Here is a 12,199-nt window from a genome sequence, read left to right as displayed (position 1 = left end):
TCCCCAGGCGGGGTGAGTATTCCCCGCGAGTGTTAGTGGGACCCTGGGGGAGCCCCCGGAGGGTGGGGGTGAGCTCCCAGTGAAGGGAAAACCCGGTCCTGAGGAGGTTTGCGAATTCTGCTCGGGTGGAGCGGGTGGAGCGGCTCCGGTGTTGTCTGTGTGCCGTCTCAGTGGCAGCGGGGTTCCATCGGTCGGGTTTCCGCGGCGCGCGGCTCCCAAAAGCGGCAGCACCTCTGCGCGCAGCGCGATTCTGCGACGCGGGCGGGTTTCGCGGGTTTCCCAGTGCTACGGGCAGCTTTCGCCGCGGTGGCGACGCGGGCAGTGGCAGGAGAGCCGCGGCTTGCGGTTTGGCCGTGAGCGGTCGCGCCCGGGCAGCGGCAGACCCTAGCAAGCGGTGGCGAACCAAGACGGGCGGCTCCGAGCGCACGCGTGGTGGTCACGTGGTGCAGAGGAGCCGGCAGCTGGCGCCAGCCATTTTAAAAGCCGCGCGGTTTGTACGCAAGCAGTTCATCTGTGGGAGGCTGCCCGGCTTCTTTCCCGGATTGGCTGTGGACTCAGTGCTTTCAGTTTTGTTTGTACTAGCTGTAAAGAAGGTAGATTGAGTGCTGCAGAAAGCAAAAATGGATGGTAAGTTTTCTGCGACACAGAGAGGCATTTATACCCAAGTTTTAGACACCCTGAGAAGTGGAAACGTTACAGTTTCCAAAGCAGTTTTGAAACGGTTCATTCGGTGGATTTCTTTACATTTCCCTCAGTTTACCTAGCAAAATGTTCATTCTGTCTCTGCCTGGGACAAAACAGGAAACTTGTTAACAGCAAAAGCGGAACAGGGAGATGGGACAGTGTCTCAGTTTTTTCCTGCGTTCCTGGTGATTCGGAAAGCAGTCCTAAAGAAGGATTCTAAAGGACAGCCAGCCCAAGTCTCCCCTCCCGCAGCTCCTCCCATTCCCTCTGCCCCTGAACTGAGATAGTCAAGTGAGGCTATCCAGCAATTTCAGGGTAACTGGCACTGCCACTGCTTCACTGGCCTCCCACCTCTCTCTCAGTACCCTGGCCCTGGCAATTGTGCGCAGGCTGACAGAACACTTTCCCTGCACCCCTCTAACCTAACTCCTGTTACCCCGAATTCACGTTCTGACTTCCCCACTTCCCAAAATGTCTGCGACCACATGGTTGGCATTCAGGATACTGCCAGCCGCATGGCCAGAGCCCAAAACGGTGGCATCCATGTGTTACAGCCCTCCTTCTTTGTGGGAACTCAGCACATCACTCCTGATGTCCAGAGCTACCGAGAGAACCCTTAGGGGGCTCGGGAGCCTTGGAATGTTGCCAAAAGCACTTGGTGGCTTGATTTTGATCCATTTAGGGATGTGCCACCAATGTATGAGGAGATGGAACCTGTGGGAATCACTCAGGTGTGAATGGTGAAGGGAAAACATAGTTATAGGGTAAATCACAGATTTTGGGGTTTTTGTACAGGGGGGTTATGGAGACAAGATGGAGGAATCAGGGTGTGTCACAAGGCTCTTCTTTCTTCTTCTTGTCATCCATCTTCTGTGGTGGTGTTGGCACTTGTGGATTGGTCTGGGGTGAGGGTTCACTTGGTGCCGAGGGTGATAGGTATTGGGGATAAAAAGTAAATATGATATACGTAGTTTTTGTTATAAAAGATGTGACCGCCTTGGGGGAGGGTCAGAGTGCCTTTGGCTGCCGTGTTGGTCAGATCCCGGTCTGGCAGAGAAGGGACTTTGTAGATAAGAAACAATAAACAATTCTGAAGAATGAAAAAACCCTGGAGTCCAGACTCATCTTTTGAGGCCCAGCGTGCAAGAACCATCCTAAGCGTATGTGGGAGCAGAGACGAACAGCCGAACCCCATACCTGGCGGTCCCTGGCTGGGCCATGATGGTGGGCCACGAAGGTGGGCTGCAAGGGCAGCGTTGCAAGGCCAGCAAGGGCTGCAGTCAAGCAAGCAGTCTTGCCGGGGGCAGCTCCCTGAGTTGGACGGGTTCCCAGGAGACCACTGATAACTCCTTGGGAAAACAGCCAGGGATCTGAAGAAGCGGCAGCCGAAAAGGACATCGCACTCCACTTCTGCCGAAGGAGACTCGTACCAGAGGCGCCTTTCCAATCCGGACCGGGATTTAAAAGGTGCCTCTGACTCCATCTCCTGTGACCTGCTGGACAGAGACCGGGAGCCTTTGGACTGCTCTGACGACACGAATTTGGTAAGAAGGTCAAAAATTAAGAACATGGGGAAAACATACTCCCAGGAACAAATAGAGGTTCTGTCAGATTTACAAAGCCTGGCAGAGGAAAACACAGAGGGAATTCCTAAGAGAGCGCTCAAAGATTTATTGATGTGGGTGAGATCTAATTATCCACATTTGGAGACCCGTGTGTTATTTGAAGTGGGTCTCTGGCAAGAAGTTAATAGGCACATGGAAGAAGTTAATAGGCCCTGGGGAAACAGCTCCTGATGAAAGGGAGCAAGGAGCAGTTTCACTGCCTCCAGTCCCACTACCCCGAAAGTCCAAGAGGCCTCCAAAACGCCCTGAAACCCCAGAAATATCGGGGAGTTCGGCTTCCGATTCAGACGCAAATATGGTCCTTATCCCAGATGAATTCAGATTTTCATCAAGCAAACCTGAGGGGTCAGGACGCCCTGTAGGGGCAATCCTCCCCAGTTCACAAAAACAACACAGGAAAGGGACTGGAAGAGCGTCGAAGTCGGGAAGGGGGGCCGAAGGGGGACCAGAATGGGAGGAGGGATTGCTCTCTCGCGGCGGGTGTGGCTGTGTGGCGGCGGCGGCGGCGAGCGGCGGGGGGAGCGCGGAGGCAGTGGGGGACACGAGTTTCGGCGCGGGGTTTGCGAGCGAAATGCCAACAGCGGCAGCCTCAGCTGGCGCAGTGCCAAAGATGCGTGCAGAGGGCGGGACCCGTGGGACGTCGGAGAAGGGCTCTCAGAATAAAGCGTCCACGTCAGATGCGGGCAGTAAGCTCGGAGCAGCTGCAGAGCACCAGGCGGCACCCGTAGGTAGACATAGGAGACGCGTGATGATGCAGGACCCGGAAGTCGAGCCGCAGCAGTCTGGATTGGGCGGCGCATGCAGGCACTGGAGGGGCGGAGGTTGCACAGGCGGGCAAGGGGCATGGATACAACATCAGAGGAGGAGGAAAGAGAGTCAGGGACAGACATAGGGGAGGAGACATCAGAGGCAAAGCGGGACGGAGACAGTGACGTCAGTTCAGGGGAGACGGGAGGCATTCCCGAACCTGCGCATGCGCAGAGAGTGTGGAAGGAATGCGGTCGGGGGCGGAGCCGATCCCCTGTGACGTTGCAGGCAAGGAGGGGCCGTGCTCGGGGTTCCACATCCCAGGGCTCCACCCCCTCTCCGGTTCTGGCTTCCCCGATCCCAATCCCTGTGGTTCAAACCTCTCCCATTCCTGAGGGACGTTCATGTATTCAGGCTTCATTGTTGGCTCATTCAAAACCCGTGCAAGCTCGGTTCCAAAAATCAAAAACACTGCATTCAGCTGAAGCAGCTGAAGAGCCGATCGAGTCTGTGACGTCATCACAGTCGTCCAGGCAGACCACCGCGCCACCTAGTGGGGGGAGGACCAGTGCAGGACAGGCCAGATCCGGTCGGTCGCGCCACAGCGCCATCTCGTGGCAAAACAACAACAATGCAGCAGTTTTTCCCAACAACATACAAAAAGAAAACAACAAAAAAGAAGGAAAAGGCAACACAGCAGACAGATTTTCCATCAACTTCGGAGCTTCAAGGATTTGAAGACACGTCATCAGAAGCAGAAGAAGAAGAAGAAGAAGGAAAAGACATGATAAAAATCACAGCTTCAGAGGGAACTCCAGCATGGATGTTTACAATAGCAGAAGCAGCAAAAAGCTTTCTGCATTCATTTGGTACAACGAAGAAGAAGAAGCCACAAGGATTTGAAATTCCTTTTTCAGATTTGGGGGCGAGACCAAAAACCTCAAGTCGAAGGATGTGGACCAAGGAATCACCGACGACTTCCAGGGTTCCACTGCGCATGTTGTTGCCATCAGAACTACCAGAGGAGGAGTTTCCAGAGGAAGAAGAAGAGCAACTGAAGAGGTCAATAGATTGGAAAAACATTAGAAAGAAGCTGTCCAAGGAGAAGGGTTTGCTAAGAGGATCAGGAGATCTGACAATGCCAGTGACGTATGATGCACAGGGACAGAACCCAAGGTGGGAAAGGCTGGGTCAGACCGTGGTCAAAGATTTAGCAAAGGCCATTCAGAACAACGGGTTGAATTCACGGTACTTCAAACAACTGCTGAAGGAGACATTTGACATGTATGAATTCACACCATATGACATCCGAAGCCTTGTGTCAATCATCCTCATGGACACAGAGAATCTCATCTGGGACAGAAGATGGCGAAGGTATCTCGAAGAGTTGAGGAACAGTTATCAAGGCGGACCAAATGTGAACCTCACTGTAGCACAGTTTGCAGAGGATCCTCCAAACGACAATCCAGCGGAACAAGCAGCACAACTTCCGAGGCGAGTGCTGAATGACATCAAGGAAGCGGCGCGAAGAGCGATCATACAGATTCCACCAGCAGGAGTTCCAGATATCCCATTCTCATGCATCAAGCAAGGTCCCACAGAATCATTTTCATCATACATAGATCGACTCTCACAAGCTGTGGATCGACAGGTGACAGACAAACAGGTAAAGCAGCCACTCATGCAAAGTTTAGCCTTCGGCGGTGCCAACCCGGATTGCCAACGGGTCATCTCAGCAATGCCAGGACGGCCATCCTTGGCAGAGATGGTGGAGGCTTGCAGCAAAGTGGGAATGCCTCAGCATGTTGCGTCAATCGTGAGGGACGAGTTGAGAGGAGAGTGGGAAGAACAGATGAAGAAACAGATGAAAGGACATTTAGAGAAACAATCAAAGGAGAAGACGCTGGAAGAAATGCTCCAACAACAGAAGAACGAGATAATGAGCGAAGTTCATGCAGCCATCAAGAAAAGCAACCAATTAAAAGGACAATGTTACAGGTGCGGGGCGTTTGGGCACATGATGAAGAATTGTCCACAGACGAACATTCAAGTGCAGGTACTAAAGCTGCAAAACCCAGTCTGCGAGCAGTGTGGAAATGGAAGGCCCACAGCAAGAGAATGTTACTCCCAGAGAGACATGTATGGAAATCCTTTACCATATCCGGGAGACGGAAAGTTCAGTGCACACAACCATCATCAACACGCTGCAACACAAGTGATGGTGATGACCCAAGAGCAGACAGGACAATCATCGGAGAATGTCAAGCAGATGCATTCAGCAAAGTCCTCAACGATTTCCCAGCAACCCAGACCTCCTTCCACCAAGAGCACAGTGCACATTGGCAGTATTGCTTTCTCTTGAGCTAAAAGTGGCTACTGGGGATATTTCTCCTCAGAGACACCTTCGGCTCACAAGCAGTTACTATTAAGCACTCGAAATAGGCCCATGCAAAGCGGAACTCAGTTTTACCTCTAGTAGAAAAGTCCAGGCGATAGTGAAGAGAAAGAGAGCGTGTTCTGCTGGAGGGTTAAATCCAGAGTTTATTCCAAGGTATTACAGTTCTGAATCTCAGTACTGCTCCAACAGACCCCGACCACATGGCTCCAATGCCTTTTAAGCTCACAGGAAGGTGTGGGCTGGGGGGAGGACAGGTGAGCCACCAACCAGGTGGGAGGGGGAGGGTCTCAGGGAACAATGACATCTGGACAGGCCAATGACCGCAGGCCTGAAGGGCATCTTTTGAACTTCTGCCAATCACACGATGCCCTTGCTGAAATGTGGATCTTGATACAGTAATCTGGAACTGGGCAGGGGACAGGCAAGGAGGAAGTAGTCACAGCTGAGGGGAAGAACCTAGCTTTACACCACAACAGGCAGTTTCCAAATTAGTGTGTTTCTTGGACGAAAATCATGCGAAGATACCCACAGGAAGCAAGATTTTTGAAAGTAGGATTGGGACTCAAATGTGAAGATGGTTCAGGACTCTCCACAAATTGTGGAATTGACAGCAGTTGTTCAAACAACCTCTCAACGTGGTCACAGATTCTGCATATGTTGCAGGTGTGGTCAGGTGATTGGAGGGTTCGCTTTTGAAAGAAGTCAACAATGAAGTTTTATATTTATACTTAACGAGCATGAAAACATTGCTAGAAAGCAGGGAACATAAATATTTAATCACTCACATTAGGGCTCACACAACACTTCCAGGATTTCTAGTGGTAGGGAACGCTCATTCAGACAGGTTGGCAATGCCCATTTCACAAACAGCTCTCAGGCAAGATTAAGGGAGAATCCTTTAGTCTTGATCAGAAACCCCGAGTCAGGACAAATAGAGGGTCCTTTCAGACTAATCACTTGGGGCAAGGGTTTTGCTTGTGTTTCCACAGAGCGAGGTCCGAAGTGGGTGTCAGCGCAGCACGTGAAACCATTCCGGATGCAAGAACAGGACAGCACCGATCCCAGAAACGAAGAGACGAGTACCCAGACAGAAGAGGAGGTTGAAGCTACGAATGGCAGTTCGGAGAAAGCAAAAGGATAAAAGGACTTTGGGGATTTTTTTTTTTTTTTCACTTTGGGGAGAAAGTTTGGGAGGAAAAAATGATAATGTTTTGTTATAGGGATGAGATCATAAGGTTTGTAATATTCATGTGTTTCATCTCATCATCAATCGCTTCAAATGATAAAGCAAATCTACCAGTCAAACAGCCAAAGAAAAATGTCTGGGAAGCTTTAGCTCACGCAGCAAATTTAGACAGCATTTGCCTGACACATTCCAGACCGGGAGTCCATTTTCGGCATGCATGATTGGTATGCCGGTGGACGAATGGCCAATTCCAGGACACGCTCCAGTCAAAATCTCGCAGGTCGCGTTGGACGCATCTTCTTCCTGTGGATTCTACTGAACCTCAGGAATTGGAGATTTTTGGGTCCATGACAATGGAGTTGCGCATGCAATTCGAGATCTTAAATGTGGCAAAAAATAAAACCATTGATGTCACACCAAATCATGAATATTATAAAAATGCATCAGCCTGGTGCAAAAATACAATAACAACCAAAGGGTCTCTCTAGGTTCCAGTGCAATTGCCAAAGGGATTGTTTTTGATTTGTGGGGACAGAATTTGGTATGGTATTCCTGCGAATGCAATGGGAGGTCCATGCAGCATTGGAAAGATTTCAATGTTGTCACCAGATTCAAAAATGTTAAAAAATCCAAAACGCAAGGAAAAAAGAACATTACAACATTATAGCACAGATTGTGATGATGCAGTGTACACTTGGGACAAGGCAAGGAGATTTGTGACGGCAATTTTCTAACCTCAGACAGCGTCGGGGGTGGCCTTGACTCAATTGGACCACATGGGTTGTTGGTTGAGTAAACATGCTCAATCAGTCTCTCTTGCACTGAGTGACATGTTGAAAGATGTGAGCAGTGTAAGACAGGCAACTCTGCAAAACAGGGCAGCGGTCGATTATCTGTTGCTCGCCCATGGACATGGATGCGAAGAATTTGCAGGAATGTGTTGCATGAATCTCTCAGATCATTCACAGTCAATTACTGAAAATATCAAAAAGATAAAAGACAGCATAGAAAAACTTGGTGAGATCACTGGATCATGGATTGATGATGTAATGAAGTTTTTTGATCTTTCTCCCATATGGAGAGATCTCTTGAAGGTAGGGTTTTACATTTTACTAATTCTCGCAGTTTTCATGGTTTTTATACCATGCATCCTTTTGAGTGTACGGCACATTGTTCGTTCAGTTACAAAGGAGGTGCTTTTTGTGCAAACAGAAGGGGGAGATGTGAGAACTCAGCACATAACTCCTGATGTCCAGAGCTACCGAGAGAACCCTTGGGGGGCTCGGGAGCCTTGGAATGTTGCCAAAAGCACTTGGTGGCTTGATTTTGATCCATTTATTGATGTGCCACCAATGTATGAGGAGATGAAACCAGTGAAAATCACTCAGGTGTGAATGGTGAAGGGAAGACATAGTTATAGAGTAAATTACAGATTTTGGGGTTTTGCTACAGGAGGGTTATGGAGACAAGGTGGAGGAATCAGGGTGTGTCACAAGACTCTTCTTTCTTCTTCTTGTCATCCATCTTCTGTTGCGGTGTTGGCACTTGTGGATTGGTCTGGGGTGAGGGTGCACTTGGTGACGAGGGTGATAGGTATTGGGGATAAAAAGTAAATATGATATACGTAGTTTTTGTTATAAAAGATGTGACCGCTTTGGGGGTGGTCAGAGTGCCTTTGGCTGCCGTGCTGGTCAGATCCCGGTCTGGCAGAGAAGGGACTTTGTAGATAAGAAACAATAAACAATTCTGAAGAATGAAAAAACCTAGAGTCCAGACTCATTTTTTGAGGCCCAGCGTGTAAAGAACCATCCTAAACGTGTGTGGGAGCAGAGATGGACAGCCGTAGGCCCATAGTAGGCCACTCAAGGCGCTTACAGTGTTCACTGATGCGTCCGGAGCATCCCACAAGTCGGTCATGACTTGGAGAAATCCCCAGACCCAGCATTGGGAAGCTGATGTTGAGTTTGTGGAGGGGTTGCCCCAGATTGCTGAACTGGCCACAGTCGTGAGAGCCTTTGAGAAGTTTACGGAGCCAATTAATTTGGTTACCGATTCAGCCTACGTGGTGGGAGTAGTGTCCAGGGTGGAGCAGGCAGTTCTCGAGGACATTGAGGATGAGCATCTCCACAGGTTGCTCTCAAAACTAATTTATTTGGTTTCACAGCGGGAGCACCCCTTCTATGTGATGCACATGAGGTCACACACCGATTTGCCAGGCAAGATCACAGAAGGTAATCGCAAAGCAGATTCCCTTGCAGCTCCAGCAGAAATGGCACGCCTTCCAGACATCTTTCAACAGGCAAAACTAAGTCACCAACACTACCATCAAAATATTCCAGGTCTAATCCGTCAGTTCCAGCTAACACGAAGTCAGGCTCGAGCCATTGTGGCCACCTGTCCCAATTGCCAGCTTCAGGCAGTGCCATCCCTGGGTGTTGGGGTTTACCCCCAAGGCCTTGGCAGCTGTGAAGTGTGGCAGACAGACATCACACACATTCCCAGTTTTGGTCGCATGAAATACGTACACGTCAGCATAGATACATACTCAGGTGCGGTTTATGCCTCTGCCCACACAGGGGAAAGGGCTGCGCATGCTAAACAACACTTGCTGCAAGCCTTTTCAGTATTGGGGGTCCCTAGGGAGATCAAGACTGACAATGGCCCAGCGTATGCCTCAAGGAGTTCCTGGAGTTTGTCCAGCAGTGGGGAGTGGAGCATAAGACAGGCGTTACCCACTCCCCCACAGGTCAAGCTGTGATTGAGAGTGCCCACCATACACTCAAAGAAGTCCTGGCTAGGCAGGGCAATTCTGCAGCATGGATGACACCACAACAAAAGCAAAGCCTTGTTTACCATCAGTTTTCTGAATTGTTCATTTGAAAACATGAATCCTCCAGTAATACATCATTTCAATAATAACAGCCAGTTTAAGTTATCACAGCATCCACCAGTTCTCATTAAGGACCGAGAAACTTGGAAAACCAAGGGTCCTTATGAGCTCGTCACCTGGGGACGTGATTACGCATGTGTATCCACCCCCTCAGGCCCTCGATGGATGCCCCAAAAGTGGGTAAAACCTTTCGTCCCCAAAAATCCAGCTCCAGCAGACGGGAATGAGAAGCAAGCAGCTGTCATCTCCAAGAGAAGACGCGGCCAGAAAAAGAAGGAAAAATCTTCCTAAAACAGTTAGCTGCATTCCGGCAACCCATGAACTTGTATGTGTTTTTTTAAAAAATGTTTGTTTTCCTTTGTAGAACAGAAAATCTACCTCCTACCTAACCTCACGATGAGCCCTGTCTGAGTTGTCATCCTGTTTGCGCTGAGCAGTCTGACAGCTGCGTGGATCGTTCCTCAGCCATGCCAAAACATCTGGGTGACCCTGGCACAGACGCTCCAACAGGAAAATATATGCCTGTCCACAGCAGCAGCGAAAGAGCCAATGTCTACCTGCCTGGTAGGGATTCCATTGCAAGCTGGAGAGTTCACAGACAAATTAGATACGCCTATACCTCACCCAAGTCCCAAACCAAATCACACACATCCACACAATATCCATCACCAGTGAGCTGTAATGATTAAAAACCCCATAGAGGAGTGGCTGCCAAAGTTACCCAGAGCTGCTCAGGAGCCTCAAGAGTTTGAGCTGTTGGGCTCCTCCCTGCACTGTATTGCATACACCTCTTCTTTATCCCACATTCCCACACCAAACCTTTAAACAACATTAAACAGTATCGAGAGGAATTCGCTGCCAAAAGGTGGTGTAAGGTTGTAAGCCATGTTACAGCAGACAATCCATACCATTCACATCCCAAAAGCTTCCCTAAAAGTTTGTTTTTAATTTGTGGAGATCGGGCATGGGCAGGAATCTCTTCTCGGCCTTTAGGAGGGCCACGTACCATCGGGTGGTTGTCCCTGTTGGCACCCAACCAAACCATGATTGGCGAGTGGACTCAAAAGAACAATTCAGTCAGCAAAACTCATAAGAGAAGCGTTGACAATTTGGACCCAAATTGTGATGCAGAAATCTTCCATTGGGCCAAGTCAAAAAGAGTTGCTGCATCTCTGTTCCTTCCATGGGCTGCAGCAGCTAAAGCTCTAGGTGAATTGGGCCACCTAGAGTGCTGGGTAGTCAAACAGGCAAACTTGACATACACGGCCATCAGCTCCCTCCTAGAGGACAAGGAGATTACCAGGCAGGCCACACTCCAAAATCGTGCGGCCATAGATTTCCTCCTGCTGCTGCATGGACATGAGTGCCAGGAATTTGAAGGACTGTGCTGCTTGAACCTTGCATCAAAAGCACCCAACGTCCACACAGCTCTCCAAGAAGTGAAAAGCCTGATCAGACAAGTCAAGCAGGAATCCGAGGACTGGTTCAGCGGACTGTTCAAGGACTGGGGACTCTTGGGGTGGTGGACTTCTATAATTACGACAATTTTGTTGTTTTTTGTTGTTCTTTTCCTAGTCATGTTAGCATTTGGGATTCTACGTCGCATACTTTTAAAGGCTATCAACGGTTTGGTCTCCAGTACTGCAGAAGTCAAGCACTCAGAGTTTGTGGAACTAAAGCAAATTGACAGGCCCACAAACCATGAGTGGTGGACAAATTCATAATCAGCAGCAGAAATAGTACGACATATTTCCTTTTAATTTTAGTTAAAAGAAAAGGTGGAGGTGTTGTATTGCACTAAATAGTTTATTTAGTTGTTGTTTTGCACTGGGTGATGGGAAATTTTTACTAAGTATGTTAAGTCACATGGATAGTTTTTTCCCCTCCCCCATCACTTGGTCTCTCCCTCACACAACCCCCCTGTTATACACACCTGGTGGTCTGTCCCATGGGTTCCCCTCCCCCCTCCCCAATAGCATCCCATTGGCCGCAGTTCTCTCTCCCCGCCTCCATCCCCATGGGTATAAAACTCCACTGTGAGAGTGCCACATCCTCTTTTCTACCTGGGTGGTCGCCGTCAACCAGAAGTATCTTGTAAGCCAATAAACAGGATACTCGTTCCCATGTGGAGAAGAGCGCTTCTCATCTTTTACTTTAGTCTGTGCAGTTCCATGTGGGCCAGAGTCTGCGCTAGCCGGATTTGGACTCATGTAAGGCCCAGAAAACCACGGATTGTTGCAGGGGAGCATTTTGGTCCTTCTGATCAAGTCCAGTTCCAGAAGTAACCGCCCTGTGCACTGTCGGGCAGGCCCAGACCCTGCTCATCTCCAGCCTCCCCCACCCCTCCAGGCTGCCGGGATCACCCAGCTCCGGGATTGGCCCCTGCTGCTCTCCCCACTCTGATGCCAATGTCCACCCCCAACTGGTACCACCTCCCCAGCTGGTACAGACAGGTTGCCACAGGAACCCTCCACAATTCTCCAAAGGGGCATCTGCATCTCACCTTTGAGGCCCTGCAAGATCCAAACATCCCCTCTTCTGCAAACAAACCCTCCGAGAGATCCTTCGATGGATTTGGGGCGAGCTCCCCCTCCCCACTCACCTGTGAGATCTGAGGGGGGTCGATGCTGCCAGGGCCAGGGGAGCTGCAGACTCAGCAGGCGGGCAGG

At 49.8% G+C, this 12,199-nt stretch overlaps 4 protein-coding genes across 4 annotated transcripts in view; 2 read left to right on the top strand and 2 right to left on the bottom strand.

Annotated features, from left to right (window-relative positions):
- LOC103824727 (class I histocompatibility antigen, F10 alpha chain-like) overlaps positions 1-12,199 on the top strand; it is a 127,069-nt gene that overhangs the window by 20,655 nt on the left and 94,215 nt on the right. The gene's annotated exons all lie outside the window — the stretch shown is intronic.
- Positions 1-12,199, top strand: part of LOC103824843 (zinc finger protein 239-like) — a 152,449-nt gene that overhangs the window by 97,652 nt on the left and 42,598 nt on the right.
- LOC108963630 (zinc finger protein 304-like) overlaps positions 1-12,199 on the bottom strand; it is a 190,263-nt gene that overhangs the window by 158,570 nt on the left and 19,494 nt on the right. The window lies entirely within an intron of this gene.
- Positions 1-12,199, bottom strand: part of LOC103825190 (zinc finger protein 37-like) — a 142,464-nt gene that overhangs the window by 110,791 nt on the left and 19,474 nt on the right. The gene's annotated exons all lie outside the window — the stretch shown is intronic.

Source organism: Serinus canaria, chromosome 25 (genome assembly GCF_022539315.1).
Source record: "Serinus canaria isolate serCan28SL12 chromosome 25, serCan2020, whole genome shotgun sequence".
Classification (NCBI taxonomy): domain Eukaryota; kingdom Metazoa; phylum Chordata; class Aves; order Passeriformes; family Fringillidae; genus Serinus; species Serinus canaria.
Note: the sequence above shows the minus strand (reverse complement) of the source record. Positions and strands in the feature narration are given on the sequence as shown.